Genomic DNA, 20,242 nt, shown 5'->3' on the forward strand with positions numbered 1-20,242 from the left:
GATTAAAAAAAAAAATCTTGTGCAGAATTGCACCAAATGACTCATTATGAATCTTCTTGATTATTTCTTCACCAGGTAACTTTTCTTGAGAGTCTATCAACTTCTGCAATAAAAAATAATATATGGTGATTCCCAACACCAGAAATGATATCCTATGTACATTATGAAAAGCCCCCCTGGGGAACTTGTGGATGAACTCTTATCAGTAATAGAGAAGCTATGAAATATTTAAAGGGGGAGATATAAATAGATACCTGGAAGCCATCACTAGGCACCTAATATAATAGATGGCTTGAAGATTTGTTTTAGTCCAACTTTGGCATTTCCTCTGCTGTAGTGACAGTAAGGGTGTCAATTATGTTGTACAGGTATGCTGCATTAAGAAAACATTATTCAAGAGAGGAATGTAGCCCAACTAGTGTGCAAGACATTGAAATAACAAACTAAGGAGAAAATTTCAAAACTGTAAAATATAGCACAGGTGGTAGAGCTGAGGGGAAGTTCTGTTCTTATGCAAGACTAGTAGATATTTATGTACTGAAATCAGCATAATTCATATGTCCTATACTATTTATTGTCTAAAGATAAACAGACATTTAGGTCATCCTCACATAAAGCCATTTTGACAGTTCAGAGCACAAAGATCCAGTGCATTGTTCTAGAGATTTTTCTCTTGAGTGACAAACTAATTTTTAAAATGTCTTCAAAGAATGTTTCTCAGAATAGCCCTGACTGATTCTTTCCAGCATGCTTCATCACTTGTCAATCAATAAATCATCCAATCAATCAACTGATCAATCAGTCAGAACTAAATATTCTCATAAGCAATCATTCTAGGGCTTTTGCATTTCAAATTGAGAACTGACATACAGTTACTAGCATTTTGTTTCCAAGCAAGAATTTAGATAACAGAAACTACTAGTATTGTGGGATTTAAGCAATGCTCAATAAGAGATCCTGTTTTAATGCCTAAGAAGAAATAGAAATGTTTTCAGATTAAACTGTTGTCCTTTCCAAGAATGAAGAGTTGCGACCTTACAATGATATACATGTTTACTCATGTGCAAAAATAACGTTAAATACGAAGTACATACATATATATTTTATGGATTTTACACCACCAATATTTCTATATTAGAAAATTTTATGGACTCTAAACTGCCGCTCATTCTTTATATTATCAAAATTTGGTTGATTGATGGTGGGTGGAGGGGTCTGGACATAATTCCAACCTGGAAAAGTCCTCTATGTCAACATAAGATGATATTGTGAGAGAGTTCTCAATCATAATTCAACCTTAAAACATGGACTAAAAAAAGAGTCTTGGGTGTTGGCAATGTGTACCAATTAAGTGATTCTGTCTCAGCTCCATACCTGTCCTTCTTCTGCCTGAGGTGAAGTCTATACTAGGTGTCTGCAAACTGAGTTTCTGCTTTACCAGATTGATCAGCCTATAAAGGGCAGAGAAATGTAAGGCTACAGAAGCAAAAAATGAACCGAGTGTCTGTATCAACTTACATTCCCACCAACAGTGCAAGAGGGTTCTCTTTCCACCACACCCTCTCCAGCATTTATTGTTTGTAGACTTTTTGATGATGGCCATTTTGATTGGCGGGAGAGGTGATACCTCACTGTAGTTTGGATTTGCAGTTCTCTAATAATTAGTGGTATTGAGCATCTTTTCATGTGCCTTCTGGCCATCTGGGAGCTCAGCTTGGAGTTCTGTGGTGACCTAGATGGGTGGAATGAGGAGAAGGGGTGGGAGGGAGGCTCAAGAGAGAGGGGGATATGTGTACGTATATAGTTGAATCACTTTGTTGTCCAGCAGAAAATAATCTAATATTGTAAAACAACTATACCCCCAATTAAAAAATATAAAGTAATGCTAAAACATCAAAACAAGCAAACAAAAGAATACTTGTGAGTTCTTATTTGTTTCTCCATGAACTTCCTGTGGACTTGCTGACCCCCTTGTCCTAAGCATCTCCCCAGCAACACATCTTCAGCTGGTAAGTGGCTATTTGGTTCAGTTGAACCTCGTGTGCAGTTTTTCTGATGTTGACAGAACTAACTTGATCTCACCCCTAGCAGCCAGCTGGGTCCCCCTTATCAGGCGACTCGGTTCCGGGCTCATGAGGCCCCTCTTCCAAACTTCAAGATTGTAGCAATCCAATTTTGTCTTTTTGTTTTCTCAATCCTAATGGAGACTGCTTCCTACCATTACTACCTCCTTAATTAGGGCAGGAGCTGGCAAACTATAGCTTGTGACTGAATCCTACCTGTTGCCTGTCTTTGTAAAGAAAGTTTTATTGGAGCAACCCAGGCTCAATCCTTCTGTCTGAAGCTCCTGCCTTCTTACTCCAACTGTAGAGTCTCAGCTAATCATGATGACCTACAGAATCCAAACTATTTACTATCTGGTCCTTTATAGAAAACATTTGCTGATTTCTACAGTTCTCTTTTAACCTTTTCAGTTACCTAGTTAACAACTTTATATCTAGTTAACTTTTAAAAATATTTAATTCCCTTTGTTCAAATAACTGGGAGGGGTTTCTATTTTCTTTCTTTTTGTGGGGGGGTTTCTATTTTCAAACTGATATAACATAAAACATCTGCAGATCAACAAAAATTTGGCAAGTAAGAGGATTATAAGAGAGACCTAGACAGGGAGAACAAAGGAAATAATCATAGGTTAAAAGCACCCTTGTAAAGAAACTAGCAAATCACCAGATTCTAGAATTAGCATGTTCCTGAATGCTAAAGAAAACAAAGTTTTGTACCAAGGAGAAATGAAGAATGGTCAAGAGGAACCTTATAATTGCAGATACTAAAATCAGAGAAGCTTGTGGCAAGAATATTTGTGAACAAGTACCATTACTATGGAGACAGATACCAACTACAGATCAAAAGAACAACCTTAAACCCAAACTATGTTTCAATGAAAATGAACTGTAGGTCTATTGAGCATATTTCTTCACACTAATAACTTTAAGTAGGTCTTACGAAAGTTGGAAATCTCGACTCACTCAGATTACATTTCCATACAATTCTGCATTCTTTTCTTTTATATGGCTCTATTTTTGGTTATATATTTTAAAAGCTATATATGAATGAGAAAGGAAGTATTGTTATCTACTCATTATTTTTATTCCATCTTTTGACAGGAACCCATGAAGGTACAACTAGTGGAAATAGAGCTTCAGCATGATATCCCACAGTTATTCATTACTGGGGGCTGCTTATTAAGTGTTGCCTAAGGCACTATGTGTTTGTTTTTCAGTGGCTGAGTCATGTCCAACTCTTTGCGACCCTTGAGCTGCAGCATGCCAGGCTTCCCAGTCCTTCACTATCTCCCGGAGTTTGCTCAAGTTCATGTCTGTTGAATTGGTGATGCAATCTCACCAACTCATCATCCTCTGCCCCCATCCCACTCCCCATGCATCTGTCTGTTCTCTCTCTTCAAACGAGCATAACTTCAATTCCTTTTAGAAACTATTGTAATAACCTCTAGTACCCTCTATCTCCTCTCCTGCTTTACCTTCTTCAGTTCATCCCCTTCCTTATAAATAGAACAATTGCACTGGGATGCAAACTGAACATGTCACTTGCTTTATACAATCCTTTGATTGCTTCTCACCGTCTCAAAGAGTAGTCTTAACCAAGTGATCTTGATAACGAGGAGAGCTGTTCTATGTTTGTCTATTCTAGAGACATAGCTAGGTCTCCATGGAAATTAAAGAACTGAATTTTGAGATTTTTTTAAATGAATATGAAAGGATTCTAGACTATCCTTTTGTTTACCCCCACTGCCTGGGTTGCAGACATGTTTGGATTAAGAAAGAGAAAATGAGGTGAAGTTGAAGTTAGCTCCACTGGAGTTATGCATTAATAGGGATCTGTCTGTGGCAAGATGGGGCATGTGGGAATTCTTATGAGACCTGGTGATCTACAGGATAAGGTACAGACTCTTAGCCTGTCATGATCAGGTTCAGAACAATTTTCTCCATGGAACCTCCCATCAATTCATAGCGTGGTCCTTTTACCTGCAGTGATGATCCACTCTGGTTCCTCAGCTGTACTTTAGTCTTCATCATTTGGAATGCTGATTCCTAGGCCTGCAAAGCTCTTCCTCATCTTAGTGCTCGATGTACTCCTCCATCTTTTCCAAGACTTGGTTTAAATAATTCCTACTCAAAGTCAGCCTTTTCTGATATCTCCAGCCAGGAGTTATACACATCCTTCCCTGCTCTCAAATACCATGCTTATACTTTGATCACAGTGGCTGACAGGTATTTCCCCTACAGTCTGTGTGCACAATAATCAATTATTATATTGTCTTCTTTCTAGAGGACTTCAACTGTTTTTTTTTTTTTTTTTCCTGTCTTCTTTACATCTGCAGTGTCTGGGACACTGCAGCATAGGGGGAGCCAAAGACTGACTTGTTCAATGAATGGATCTCTTTACACTATTTTTATAACTCAGAGAAATCATGAAAGACTATTACTGTAGCTTTGCTCTACCCTCTCCTCACAAGGGGTAAAACAGGTGAGAAACTTCACTCACACCCAAGAGTTAGGAGTTGAACTCTGTTCTTTTAAACATTGATGGGTGAAGAGCCTTAACTCAAATAAATGATGTGACTTCAGACTTCAGTAAGAGAGAATTTTTTAATAACTTCATTCCTAGCATCATTTGCATTGAACCGTGTCTTCCACAAACTGGGAAAGTCCTGCCCTCTATTCCATATGGATATAATGATAAATTGAGGAAAATTCTTGAAGAATCTCATAGGGTTACATTGCCATATTTATACAAATTCTGAAGTACAACAGATGCTGGATATAGCAGAAGGGTTTCTTGAGAAAAGTTTGAGAGGTGGTCTGAAATAAAACATACCATCGCCCTCTTCTTAATCCTTCACACATCAGCTGATGAAAATATAATGCTTAAAAAGCATATAGCCAATCTCAAGCCAGTATTTCGAGTTTTCAGGAATTTTTTTAAACCAGAGGTTTTGTTACTCCTCATAGTTATTAAGTCAACCAATGGATAGTGAAAATTCCAAGCAAGTTTATATACCACAATCTTATATGACTGCCTTTATTTTCTAAATTGAACTGACTAGCTTTATTTTTCTCATGATGTCACAGAGTTTAATTAGAGCTCATGATCTAGTAACGATGAAATAGCAGGTTTTCACTTTGGGGTTATTGTTTTTAAAAAAGAGGGGAAAGCCTATTATAGAAACAGTTTAAGAAATTTAACATGAGATAATTCAATCTGAACATGAACTGTTAATAAGAAGCTGATTCCTGAGTTTTCAATAATGGGACAGGAAATAATTAAACTTGATCACTGACAAAGAGTCATGTGAAACTGGCAATGTTAATGGTGCTATTTTGCCCTCAAAAGTTTCCCTGAAAACACAGGGTAATGCCATTAGTACTGACTTTGCCCACCTGTAGCAAAATTATTCCCTTAGGGTAGAGTAAATGTGAATAGAAACCACAACGTGATGAAGAAAAAGTCTGGGGTGATTTATGTGTGTGGTCTAACTTGAAAGTGGGTGGCAGAGGTAAGGAAAAAAAAAATTAATGACGTTTCCAGGGCTTTTTTATTCCTTTAATTCTACAGCAAGAACTGGAGTGATAAAATGAGGGCTAAAGGAAGTCATAACAGGGATTATCATGAAAATATCTTTTATAGAGATGGACAAGGAATAGGAGATTCCGTAGCATAATTTTCACTGGAATGATATACAGTATATAAATTGACAGTTGGATAGGGGAAAATAGGATAAAGAAAGCCAAACTCTAGGAGTATTTACCCAAGTTGAACAGTTGAAAAATAAATAAGTAAACCTTATTAATTTTATGAACAGTGTTCCCTTGTGTGTGTGTTAGTCACTTCAGTCATGTCCAACTCTTCACAAGCTTATGGCCTGTAGCCCACCAGGCTCCTCAGTCCATGGGATTCTCCAGGCAAGAATATTGGAGTGGATTGACCCCCTCCTCCAGGGGATCTTTCTGACCCAGGGGTCAGACCCATGTCTCCTGCATTGTAGGCAGATTCTTTACCGTCTGAGCCACCAGGGAAACCCTTCATGGGCAGGTTAAAAAGACTACTTCTTTGATGTCTTGCCTCATCAGGTAGTCTGAAATGATCCCTACTGTGCCATGAGTGATTCACATCAAATGCTCTAAGTGTGCAGTTACTGCCGACTCAATTTTATAGCATGTGTGTGCGTGCTCACTTATGTGTGTATATATCACAGTTGCCCTTTGAGTTGATCAATAGAGTATATAATATTTGACAATGTTAATAATGTGGTATATAACTCATATATTAAGCCCAGTGTCTATTACATAAAAGACCTAAGTATTTATTCATCAAACACCTAATTGATTTACAAGGCTTGACCTGCCTCCAGGTATGTTTTTTGACTTTCAGGTGTACTGACATACTAAGCAATACTATTTAAGCCTTTTCTCTGGGTTTGAAACCAATGGTCTATCTCGCCTGCTTCTCTCACTTGTACAATAAGGTATTTAGACAGCATAGTTATAAACAGCTCCAAAGGCAGTCTGTTGCTTATGATTAAAGAAACTCACATCTTTAAAAATAGAGACGATGTTTCAGGAGAATTGGGTTTCCTATGTTACTATGCTTTTGAGGCTCTGAAAAATTAAACCTGGACTATCTAAATATAAAACTTTTATATCATTAAAGATGTAACTTTAGAATCTATGTGTCTCTTCATCAGGGTGGCTTATCATCTCTTGGCTGCATGATGTAGAGGGAAAAAAAAATGATCTTGAAGGCTAACAGACCTGAATGTCCATTCCAATTCTCCACTTTCTAGCTGTCTGGGCTTAGGTGAGTTGCTTACTCAGGGGCTTCACTTTTGTGTCTAGAAATTTGGTATAAAATGATTTATTAGCAAGGCTATAATAAGAACAGATAATGTATGTCTGATAATTCCTCTACATTACTTAACATGTAGAAATGCAATACCTATCTGTTTTTCTTCCTTTCCAGTTGTAAATGGCCAGTAACAGCCCTTTGAAAACACTTGGATCTGATTGAAACAACCCAATCATTCTGGAAATCCAGTCTCTCACAAGAGCAACTTCAAGAGAATTTCCTCTCTCCCATATGTTCTTATCTTTGATAATTTAGAGACTGAGATATTTCTCCTCAAAGGCAGGAAGTTTGTACATCTGCTATATTTCATTGGGTCTTTATTGGATTATGCAGCTTTACCTAAATAAACAAGAACATACCAGACACATCCTCCCCATTGAGTGCAAAGCCAACTGAATCAGAAGATCACTTCTTTGTAGTTGGACACACCTTCATGAAGATCAAATACCAAACCACTTTCCAGCTGCAAGTTCCTAAATAGAGCTGACTTTCAGGGTGTGGCCGTTTTTGTGGTGTCTGAAAGACTTTGAGTCAAAACCTCTTACAGGCTGGGGAAGGGATTAATGACGATGAATGATCTGACACCTGCTCAGTTCCCAACTGTAACAATACACTTAATGTATTTTTATATAGTTATATTTATTAGTATATACTTTTTAATATATTATATAATTGGTATGTGTGCATGCATGCTAAATCACTTCTGTCATGTCCAACTCTGCAATGCTACAGATGGCAGCCAGCCAGACTCCATCCATGGGATTTTCCAGGCAAGAATACCTGAGTAGGTTGTCATGCCCTCTTCCAGGGGATCTTCCCAACCCAGGGATCGAATGCTTGTCTCCTGTGGCTCATGCGTTGAAGGCGGATTCTTTACTGCTGAGCCACCAGGGAAGCCCCATAATCTGGTGTATTATGTAACATATATAATAAGATCTATTTTATTATGTTGTTGTTGTTTAGTCTTATCTGATTCTTTTGCAACCCCATAGACTGTAGCCTGCCAGGCTCCTCTGTCCATGGAATTTCCCAGGTAAGAACACTGGAGCAGGTTGCCATTTCCTTTTCTAGGGGATTTCCCTGACCTAGGGATCAAACCTGTGTCTCCCACATTGGTGGGCAGATTCTTTACTATTGAGCCACCAGGGAAGCCCTATTTTATTATATATCAAATATAATATGAACATATATGTTAAAATATATTTAAAACTATTTATGCTTGCATACAGATATTTAGACATCTATACACACACACACTTTTTTTTTTGAATTATGTATCCTATAAGCTGAATGATTGTACTTAAGATATAATATAGTCTTGCGGTTCACTAGTAAAATATCTGTCTATCCAATGTTCCTATATTTCAAGACACAAGTAAGATTTGATTTTTTTTCTTTCTCAAACTTTCTTCTTTTAGGTCATTATCAAGTTTTATTGATTCTGTCTACAAAATGTTTCTCATCAACATGAGTATCTTGGTTGAGGTCTTAATTTCTCACCTAGCCAATCACTGCAGATTTCCAGTGAGATTTCTTGCTGCCATTCTCCATTCTCTTCAGTCTATTCTTCAATCGTAGACTAATCTTTTCAAAAAGTACAGTTTAGGATAAGCAGATTAAAGATGACTTGACCCAAATTATGGAATTCTCCATCCTCAACCTGAAACATAGATCCTCAAATACCACCATGTCTCACGTGCATGAAGTGGAGATGAGACAAACCCCTGATGTTCCTCCCATCCAATGCTGACCCAGCATGACAGCAGGGACACTTAGAAATGCAGCCAAGAAACATTTCATCTCCACAATAATATCCTCATGACCATTAGTCACTTCCCATCCTTCCCCTGCCCCAGCCTTATATAATCCCTAATTTACTGTCTCTATAAACTCTGTCTTCTAATTTGGGAATTACACACAAATTGAATCATATAATACGTGGTCTTTTGTGCCTGTTTTCTGTCATTTACTGTGGTGTTTTCAAGGTTCACCTGAGTTGTGGTTTGTATCTGTATTTCATTCCTTTTTGCTGCCTAATAATATTCAACTGTATGGGTATACTGCGTTTATTTTATTTTTAATGAGAGGATAATTGTTTTACATATTGTGTTGGTTTCTGCCACATCAACATGAATCAGCCATAGGTATAGATATGTCCCTTCCCTCTTAAACGTTCCTCCCACATCCCACCCATCCCATCCCTCTAGGTTGTTCCGGAGCACCAGATTTGAGTTCCAAGTCATAAAGAAAATTCCCACTGGCTGTCTGTTTTACATGTAGCAACATATATGCTACTCTCCCAAATCATCCTACAATCTCCTTTCCTCACTCTGTCCAAAAGTCTATGCTTTATGTCTATGTCTCCTTTGCATTTTATTTGTCCATTCTTCAGTTGATGGACGTTTGGATTGTCTCCACTTTTTATCCATTATGAGTAATGCTGCTGTGAACACTTGTATACAAGTTTTTGTGTGGGTATGTGTTTGCATTTCTCTTAGGTTTACTATACCCAGGCGGAATTCCTGGGTCACATGGTAAATTTAGGCTAAATTTTGAGTAATTGTTATTTTTTTCCCAAAGTGACTGCATTATTTTACAATGTTATGAAGGTGTTATAGCAATGCTATGAAGGTTTTAATTTTTTCACATCCCAGTCAACACTTGTTATTGACTGTCTAAGGGATATAATACGGTGTCTCCTTGTAAGACTGCCCTTCTTGAAAGGAAAAAATAAAGTTAAATATTCTTTGCTTAGCCATATACAACCCAATAACAATAGGTAAGTGGGTGAATTCTACAGCTGGTACCTGAAGGAAAAGATTCTTTGATGTGGTTGGTGATTTTCTTTTTTTCTTTTCTTTTTTCCATTTATTTTTATTAGTTGGAGGCTAATTACTTTACAATATTGTAGTGGTGTTTGCCGTACATTGACATGAATCACCCATGGATTTACATGTGTTCCCCATCCCGATCCCCTCTCGCACCTCCCTCCCCATCCCATCCCTCTGGGTCTTCCCAGTGCACCAGCCCTGAGCACTTGTCTCATGCATCCAACCTGGGCTGGCAATCTGTTTCACACTTGATAATATACGTGTTTCCACTTTAGGAATATATGACATGAAGAACTTAAATGACTAAATGGGAGGCATCTAGTATTTTAAGAATGAGGTCTGCAGCAGAGCTTGATGATGGATAAACCCTTGTATTTTTCTCCATTCGTATCTAGAATGCCTGGGTCTGTGGCTTTGAGCAGGCATGTACCTAGGACTCTCATTATGAGAGGAAAGACTCTTTTATGGACAGAAAGTAGAGCAACTTCTTTAATTCCTACTTCCCCAATGTATTCAGGAAAGCTGAAAATTTCATGGAGCATGGTGAAATGAACAGCTGAAGCTGCATGGAAGTCAAACCACCCCAGAGCAAATATCCATCCTGACAGTCTGAGGTGGAAGCTTCCACTCAAAAATCCTTGTGAGTTTTGTGTCATTAATTTCATTTTAGGCTAGGATGGATAGTAGTCAGCAACACCAACAATTTGACAATTTGCTCCACCGTTGGATAGTTTCTTTCAACCAAAGGTTAAATTAATGGTGTCTATTTAAATTAGGACATAATTCAAATCTCCAGTTGAACTCAAAGAGAATTACCCAGAGTGAATAGTCCTTCAGAAACTCCAGTTCTCTGAAGCTTCAAGAGTAACCAAAACGGGCTTAGGTTAATGGATAACTGCAGAGGTGGTGAGTATTCTAGCTCAGCCAAGTTGGAATGTTTCTCAGCATCCAGATGGACCATTCTGTAGACCTATATTTAAAATAGCCCAGCACTCTTCTTAGCCAGTCTTTTCTGGTGACAAGAAATCCCTTCAAAATTGTACTACTAAGAGAAGATATTGTAATTATACAAAAAAAACATTGAAACTGAATTGCATATGGCTGGTCAATTATCATGGGAACTTAACATGAGAAGATATTGAAACAACTATAGCCATCCCTCTATATCCTCAGGAGATTGATTCCAGGACCCCCACATGTTCTAAAACCTAAGGATGTGCAAGTTCCTTATATAAAATAGTGTACTGTTTTCATATTGGTGGTATTTGGGCTTTCCTGGTGACTTAGACGGTAAAGAATCTGCCTGCAATCCAGGAGACCTCTGTTCAGCCTCTGGGTCAGGAAAATCCTCTGGAGAAGGAATGGCAATCCACTCTAGTATTCTTGCCTGGGAAATCCCATGGATGGTGGTGCCTGGCGGGCCACAGTCCTTGGGGTAGGAAAAGAGTTGGACAAGACTGAGTGACTAACATTTTCTTTCACTTTACATACACCCTCTTGTACACCTCAAGTCATCTCTAGATTACTTATGTACCTGTGGTGTGCTGTGCTGTGCTTACCTGCTCAGTCATGTCTGTTTGTGACCCCATGGACTGTAGCCTGCCAGGCACCTCTGTCCATGGGGATTCTCCAGGCAAGAAAACTGGAGTGGGTTGCTATGCCCTCCTCCAGGGGGATCTTCTCATCACACGGATCAAAACCAGGTCTCCTGCATTGCAGGTGGATTTTTTACTGTCTGAGCCACCAGAGATGCCCACTTTTATACCTAATACAGTGTAAATTTGAACTGGATTTAGAAAAGGCAGAGGAGCCAGAGATCAAATTGTCAAATCTGTTGGATCATAGAAAAAGCAAAAGAGTTCCAGAGAAACATCTACTTCTGCTTTACTGACTATGCTAAAGCCTTTGACTGTGTGGATCATAACAAGCTGTGGAAAATTCTTCAAGAGATGGAAATATTAGATCACCTGACCTGCTTCTGGAAAAATCTGTATGCGAGTCAAGAAGCAGCAGTTAGAACTGGACATGGAACAATGGACTGATTCCAAATTGGGAAAGGAGAGCCTCAAGGCTGTATTTTGTCGCCCTGCTTATTTAACTTATATGCAGTATATCACGTAAAATGCTTAACTGGATGAAGCACAAGCTGGAATCAAGATAGCCGGGAGAAATATCAATAACCTCAGATATGCAGATGACACCACCCTTATGGCAGAAAGCAAAGAAGAACTAAAGAGCGTCTTGATGAAAGTGAAAGAGGAGAGTGAAAAAGCTGACTTAAAATTCAACATTCAAAAAACTAAGATCATAGTATCCGGTCCCATCACTTCATTGCAAATAGATGGGGAAATAATGGAAACAGTGACAGACTTTATTTTCTTGGACTCCTAATCACTGCAGATAATTTTAATCACATGAAATTAAAAGATGCTTGCTCCTTGAAAGAATAGCTATGACCAACCTAGACAGCATATTAAAAAGCAGAGACATTACTATGCCGACAAAGGTCCATCGAGGCAAAGCTATGGTTTTTCCAGTAGTCATGTATGGATGTGAGAGTTGGACCATAAAGAAGGCTGAGTGTTGAAGAATTTATGCTTTTAAACTGTGGTGTTGGAGAAGGCTCTTGAGAGTCCCTTGGACTGCAAGGAGATCAAACCAGTCAATCCTAAAGGAAATCAGTCCTGAATATTCATTGGAAGGACTGATGATGAAGCTGAAACACCAATACTATGGCCAGCTGATGTGAAGAACTGACTCATTTGAAAAGACCCTGGTGCTGGGAAAAATTGAAGTCAGAAGGAAAAGGAGATGACAGAGTATGAGATGGTTGGATGGCATCACTGCTTCGATGGACATGTGTTTGAACAAGCTCCAGGAGTTGGTGATGGACAGGGAAGCCTGGCATGTTGCAGTCCATGGGGTTGCAAAGAGTCAGACACAACTGAGCAACTGAACGGACTGACAATGTAAATGCTATACAATAGTTATAAATACAATATAAATGCTATGCAAATTGTTGCTGGCTTGCAACAGATTCAAATGTTATTTTTTGAAACTCTCTGACACTTTTTTTGAGTATTTTTGATTCACAGTTGAGTCTGAAGATGTGGAACCCGTGGATGCAGAGGACTTACTATAATTTTCATGTTTCTAGACTGCATGTTTTGCTGTCTCCTTTCTCAATGGAGTTCTAGTTCTTTCTTCATACTCTATATCAATATGCACATGAGAAAAGATGGTGATGGGTGATGTTGTGTACAGAAAAACAAAAGTAAGAGACTAAAGGGAAGCCAACTGAAGTGTTAAACTGGGGGCAATGGACACTGAAAAGGAATCTAAGGACAAATACAAACTGCTAATAGCCTTATTGAGAGAATGAACTGTAACAGGAGCAATTCCTGTTGAACAAATTCCACAAGTAGAGATAGTCTACGGGGTTTTCTTTCTGCCTATAATCTGGTACATTTTACCAATTCAGGGGCAAACATTTAAAGGCACTTATCTAACCTTGTAAATGCATGCCTTCTTTACAGGATTGGTATTACTATTTAGGCATAAGTGTTCTCTAGGCTTAATAAAATCACCGGATGTCACTTCTAAGTAATTGCAGTGGAAATACATGACATCCTCCTTAACTTTGACAAAAATGTGAGGCTCTTCTGTAGTATAAAAGGATATTGCTTATTTAAGCTGGAAATGAGAGAGATTTAATCTAAATGAATAAATATATCTGTGCAGTTTTATTCAATGTTAAGGTTCTATATGAGACAGAACTAAATGCTTTCCTCAGAATTAGAGCTCTTCTTGAGGGGGTGAATTCACCCACGATCTGCATTAATACTCTGGAAACACATTGCCTGTCACTTCTTATTGCTTGCTGCTTAATTAAAAGGGATGTCAGACACTTCTGAAAAGGCTCTGGTAAATTGTCAAATTCAACAAAGAAAGAAAATTTTAGATAAAAAGCACCTTATGTAAATTATGCCTTCTCCCAGCCCAATTTCCTTCCTTCTTTTAACCACTGTTACCGTCATTTTAGCGACTTTTGTCTGGCATTTAAAAATGAAATGCGATGCTCTGATTCACTCCTTGGCAACATTCCCTGAAATATTCTGTTAAGTGTTTTCAATTATATGCCAGTCCCAATAGGATCCCAGTAAGAGGTTTTAAAAAGATACCTTATCTAGTACATTATATTTTTCAGTTTAATTGCTATTCATGTTGCAATAAATATAGATAAATTAGGCAATATTAAAAATTATGATCATTTTAAATCAATAAGTTTGTAGACAGCTGAATATATATTTCAAAATGTTGCAGATTTTAAAGGGTCATTTCAAACCTCTGCTTTATAAATACCATCAAGCAATGGCATTGCAAACTAAAATTATCACTTTAACAACTGGCATACTTGGCATCTTTGATTGTGTGTATTTATTTAATGTTACATGGAAGATAAATTGCTTATTGGTGTTTAACTTGTTAAAATTATAAGTAAAATATTGTTACGTAATTGAGGACCAAAACACATGAGTATAAGAAAGTGAACTCTTGGGTCCTAGTGCAGACTTCATAATTTTCCAGATTGTACAATGCAGCCTTTCACAGATTATTTAAGTATTCCATACTTCAATTTTTCCATCTTTTAAATTGAGGTTGTAATATGTGTCCTGCCCATCCTATGGGACCATATTCAAATGAGAAAATTTTACTATTACAATATTTTAAATTATAATATGCTGCATAAATGCAAAGCATCCTTATTATTTTCTCTTCCAGTGGTGATATATATCAATACTACTCATTAATAAATTATGCCTTTAAAACAGATTGTCATTTTCAACTTTTTTTTCTAACTGTCTTGGCTATAAAGGCAAGCAAAGAAGAACCTATCCAAGTCCAATTTGATTGGTTGTGACATTTTTAACGGGGCTTCTCAGGTAACTCAGTGGTAAAGAACCCACCTGCCAGTACAGGAGACATAGATTCAATCCCTGGGTTGGGAAGATCCCCTGGAGGAGGAAATGGCAACCCTCTCCAGTTTTCTTGCCTGGGAAATCCCACAAACAGAGAAATCTGGCAGCTACAGTCCATAAGGTCACAAAGAGTTGGACACAACTGAGCACACACACAAAACATTTTAAACTTGTTGTTGTATTTTACTAACTACAGATATTTAGAGGCACATGATCCAAGTTTTCAGGAAGTAAAACAAGTAGGGAGTGGAAACGAAAGGTTGATGAAAGAAATCTAAGATGAAATTAGCATGAAATTAACTATAAAATGAAGATTTTTATAATTGTATATCTACTTTAATGATTCCTTAGATGTTTATTATATTATGGTATCATTAACTAGAAACTTAGTGAAAGCTATAAATGAATTTTTAGAATATTAAAATTGAGAATTTACAAACTCTTACTGTAATTTGTAAAAACATAAATTATCCAAACATATTAACTCTTGTCAAACCCCTATTTTGATAGATTAACTAGACCAGAAATGTTAAGGCTGGGAAAATACACTGTTTGGTTAATTTTTTAAAAAGGTAAAATCCTTTGTTATTTTCCATTAGGGTAAAGGCTGTAATAAGTAATTGTTCCCTGAGCAGTAGTTTCTCAAAAATGTCATTTCATTTCTTTTTTGCATGTTTCACAAATTTGAATATTCCCCAAAGACAGTAGTATGCCTTCAGCATGAATAAGATGATTGTAGGATGACAGAATTTTTCTTGAGAGCCATTTCAACAGTCATTATATATACTTTGTCAACTTGCAGTTGGATGCCAGATGCATTAGGCTATGAGACTACTATTTAAAATAAAACAGAATAAGATAATTATGGGAACTGACCATTTGCAAAATGAAAAGAGAAGTCTGCATGCCAGGTTTTAAAAAAATGTATCCTTACATACAAGAGCATGTGACTGAAGCTATGCACTCTACCCAGTGACTTTTCAGCTGTCCTATTAATTCCCACGGTATGAAGATTAGGCAACTGTGATGTGATATTTGCTTTTATTCTTGTGGGGACCCCAAAAACCAAACACAAGCAATCTCCCCTCCACTCACTTACGATGAACACAAATCTAATACTTATTTCCTGCTGTTTCATACCAATGGAGACATTGCTTTAGTTATCTTTTAAAAACTATGCCTGAGGAAAATCTGTTCTTTATGGGGAAAATTTTACCTAATTGATGTGCCTTTAGTGTTCAAGTTGTTCATAAGCGCCAATGTTTAATTGCTTTGGGCAATAAAATTAGATCAATGGATGTGCATTAATCATTTTTTCAAAGAGCAGAAATGAAAGGAGAAAATTTTAAGTTATACTGCCATATGTTCTAACCCTCAGGTGTGCTTGGAAGTGGCAAAGCAAATGGAGAATGTTGTTGATCATTTGTTGTTTAATTTATTGTTATTGATTAATTAATTATATTGTTGTTGTTCAGTCACTAAGTCATGTCCAACTCTTTGCAACCCCATGGACTGCAGCACTCCAGGCTTCTCTGTCCTTCACTATCTCCCCAACTTTGCTCTAGTTCATGTCCACTGAGTCGGTAATGCTATCTATTAAATAGCAAATAATCAACAACCTTCTTTCATATATATTATATACAATATAGTAATTATATTATTGTTGATTTATTTATGTTTTTATCCTCCTATGACTTCTGAGCTGCCCATCTGGACTAATTAGGTTTGGAGCTAGATGTGATCTAACCAAACAGGCAGATTATTTATTTATTGAACAAATACTATGTACCAGCCTTTGTTCTCCATACAGGTGACCAGGAGTTAATGAGATAGGCAAAGTTCCCAAAGTCTCTGTTCTAAAGGGTCTTATTCTAATGTATATGTACTAGAGAAAGCTTTCTCTGGGTCAACTTTTGAGTTTAGTTCTGAACAACGAGAAGGAAGGCTTACTGGAAAGTGAGCTCAAGTAGAAAACCCATTGGGAGGAAATAAGGTTGGTATATTTAAGGAGCTATTAATAAAATAAGGCCAACTTGGCCACAGTATGAGAGTAAAAGAGAGTGTGATAAGATGAAGTCAGAGGGCAATTAACATGAGTCTAGTTGTTTGTGGAGAAATATGTATTTTTTCACTCTAAAATTATAAGTGAAACTATAGTAAAAATTTAATGCAACTACCAAGTCACACCATCACTAAGATATTCCCAGCATGCTTTGACCAGCTCACCTGACATTACCAGAAGGTGAAAATATCTAGTGTATTAACATTAAGGGAAAGAAAGGTCACTGGACATACATGTTGAAGATACTGGGAAAATTCTGACATGAAGACAGATTAAATGTGTGTATTTTCTTTAATATAAGAGAAATAAATGGTACCTAGAAATTCTGAAGATTTGGTTCTTAAGGAGAAGTTACTCCATCTAGATATTTTTTCTATATTTGAAGGAGAATGCAAACCATGTACTATTCAACTCTTTTCCCCCCTCAGTTCTTTCTTTTAGATAGAACTAGATCCATCCTAAAGATCAGTCCTGGGTGTTCATTGGAAGGACTGATGCTAAAGCTGAAACTCCAATACTTTGGCCACATCATGCGAAGAGGTGACTCATTGGAAAAGACCATAATGCTGGGAAGGATTGGGGGCAGGAGGAGAAGGGGATGCCAGAGGATGAGATGGCTGAGTGGCATCACCGACTCGATGGACATGGGTTTGGGTAGACTCTGGGAATTGGTGATGGACAGGGAGGCCTGGCATGCTGCGATTCATGGGGTTGCAGAGTCGGAGAAGACGGAGTGACTGAACTGAACTGAACTGAGATTCTAATTATGGCATTATATTTTTCAAATATTATAAAATAGCAAATGTTGCCAAATGATTTCTAGAATAAAGATTTTTAATCTTGAATGAGTCAAGAGAAACTTTTTGAAATTGTACAGATAATTTTTTATGCACCAATGTATATACGAGTATGAGATACCAGAAGATACTAGAGCAGACTGTCAAGTCTAGTAGATTCTGGAACCATGCTACTTGAATTTAAATCCCAACTATGCTGCCAATGAGCATATGACCTTTGACAAGTTGCTTTTCTGTGTCACCATCTCTTCATTTGAAAAATTGATATAGTAGGGTTGCCAGTCTTGATTATTTTGATGCTTAAATGATTCAATGAATATCTAGTATATAGTAATAGTACAGTACCTGGAAATATAATCAACATACCTTGTTACATGAAATTTTCTGAAAAGAAAGTTCAGGCAAAACCCTCTCACTCCTCACCCCAAATGAAGAGAACTGAGAACAACTGTTTGAACATTTCAGGAAAGATTATTTTTTAAAGTCACAATAGGGTAACATGTGGAGGTAATTAAAATCTTGATCTGTGCTTGTTATTTCTTCTCTGAGCATATACTCATTCCCCTGATCTTGTTTCAGAACCGCTAAAGTTAACATCTTACCTTCCTTTATTATTAATTTTTCTCAGTATCATATTAAAGATTTTGTTCCGGTAAAGATGGTAATAACTTCTTAGCCTTGAAACTTACTTCCAATATGGAATTATCTATCATGAAGTAGAAAAAAATTATAATTCATTTAAATAGAATTTTAGAAATAATCTTTAGTTAAAGCAATTACAGTTCAGTAAAAAGTCTTCTGTTTTTCCTTTAACAGTCCTTTCTGTTGGACTCCCTTCCTGGTATCCTTTTGCTAATTCTAAAATACAGAGTGAACATGTGTGTGTGTATGCCCAGTCATGGCTGATTTTTTGCAACCTCATGGACTGCAGCCCTCCAGGATCCTCTGTCCATGGGATTTTTCCAGGTAAGGATACTGGAGTAGGTTGCCATTTTCTCCTCCATGGGATCTTCCCGACCCAGGGATCACACTCACATCTGCTGTGTCTCCTGGATTGGGGGGCTGATTCTTTATCTCTGAGCCACCTAGGAAATTCCAAAATATAGAGTGCTCCCCTCCAATAACAACTACTAAATTCTTACATATGTCAATGTGTTGGTACCTACTGGATAGAAGGATTTTCAAAACTCCAAAGAGAGACATGTTCTCTGTCGAGGTGTTTTGTTTTGTTTTGCTTTTTCTCTTTTACACTTCCTGACATGCTCAGAATCATGGTGGGGTCAGGCATGTTTCCTAAATCTATGTGAACTACCTTATAGTTGTGTTGAGTTCTGCATTTGTGATGAAGCTGAAGACTGCCTGCCTTGATGTGTGCAGCAGACAAAATTTCATAGAAAAAAAATGCAGTGAATTGTGGCCAACTCTCAACTGTCATCTTTCAAAGTTGATTTAACGTATAACATAGTTGAAATACACCTTGTATGCATCCAACAAAAAAGAATACTGTTTAAAATCAGACATGAAATACCAAAAAAGAGTTTATATATATTAAACTAGACAGCAAACAAACCTGTCGCTTGCTTCAAAAGGAAGACACAGTCTTTGTTTTTGAGGGTTATTCTCTGGTCAAACTTCACTGAAAAAGCAGACCAAAAGAAAAGACTCTCAGAGAGTCTGCTTGCAAGATGTACAGATAATTCAGAGTGATCCACTGAGAATTATCTCCCCATGTACCTAATTCATCATGCTGTTGGGATGATTAAATGAGATAAGATGGCTTATAAAGCATTCAATGAACATTAGTTATCATTATTATGCTGTTATTATAATTCTTACAGAGGAAGGCTTATTCCTTAAAAATAGAGTTAATCTAATTTAAACATATTGTAATTTACTTTTTTATACTCTACTTTGTAAGAAAGCTACAATGCTGTATAATGTTTTGAATGCCAGAAGAACTATTTGCCCAAAGAATGTAAAAGTTTACATTCAAGTGTCAGTATACAGAAGATTCTAAAGATGGTATATAGCAATAAAAAACAGTTCCTGAAATCTTGTAATAAATGGGTTTATGTACTTTAATATAGTTAGTTTTTTCCACAGTTATAGCTGTTCTAATTGAACGCTTTAAGTTAATTATATGTTAATAATTAGTTTATTATTAGTAAACATTTTGCTTGGAAAAGCTGATAAAATTTTTTGTGTTGTTTCCAGAGCCTTAAGTGGTGTTTTTCCTGGCCTTGTAAGTATTCATCCATCTCTTGTATGTGTTACAAATTCTTGCTTTTCAAAGCTTGAAATATATTTTTCCAAACCATCTGCTTCTCCCTGTCTCTAACCCAGTCCCCCAGCTTAGTCACAGGAGTTAAAGTTTGTGGAAATTTGGATGAGGAAAATAGTACTTGATTTTGTAATACCACTCACTGAGTGAGTCTTAATAGTCTTTTTAAAAGTTTTTGCTCCATAAAAATTACACATATACAAAAATAGAGAAAATAGTTCCTATACCTCAACTTCAATAATTATCAATTCATAACCAGTCTTATTTCTTTTCCCTAAATTATTTTGAAGCTAATCCCAAATGGAATATTACTTCATCTGTAAATATATCAGCAAAATTCTCTAATACTTAAGGACTGATATTTAAAG

The sequence above is a fragment of the Cervus canadensis genome, chromosome 28 (assembly GCF_019320065.1).
Source record: "Cervus canadensis isolate Bull #8, Minnesota chromosome 28, ASM1932006v1, whole genome shotgun sequence".
Taxonomy (NCBI): Eukaryota; Metazoa; Chordata; class Mammalia; order Artiodactyla; family Cervidae; genus Cervus; species Cervus canadensis.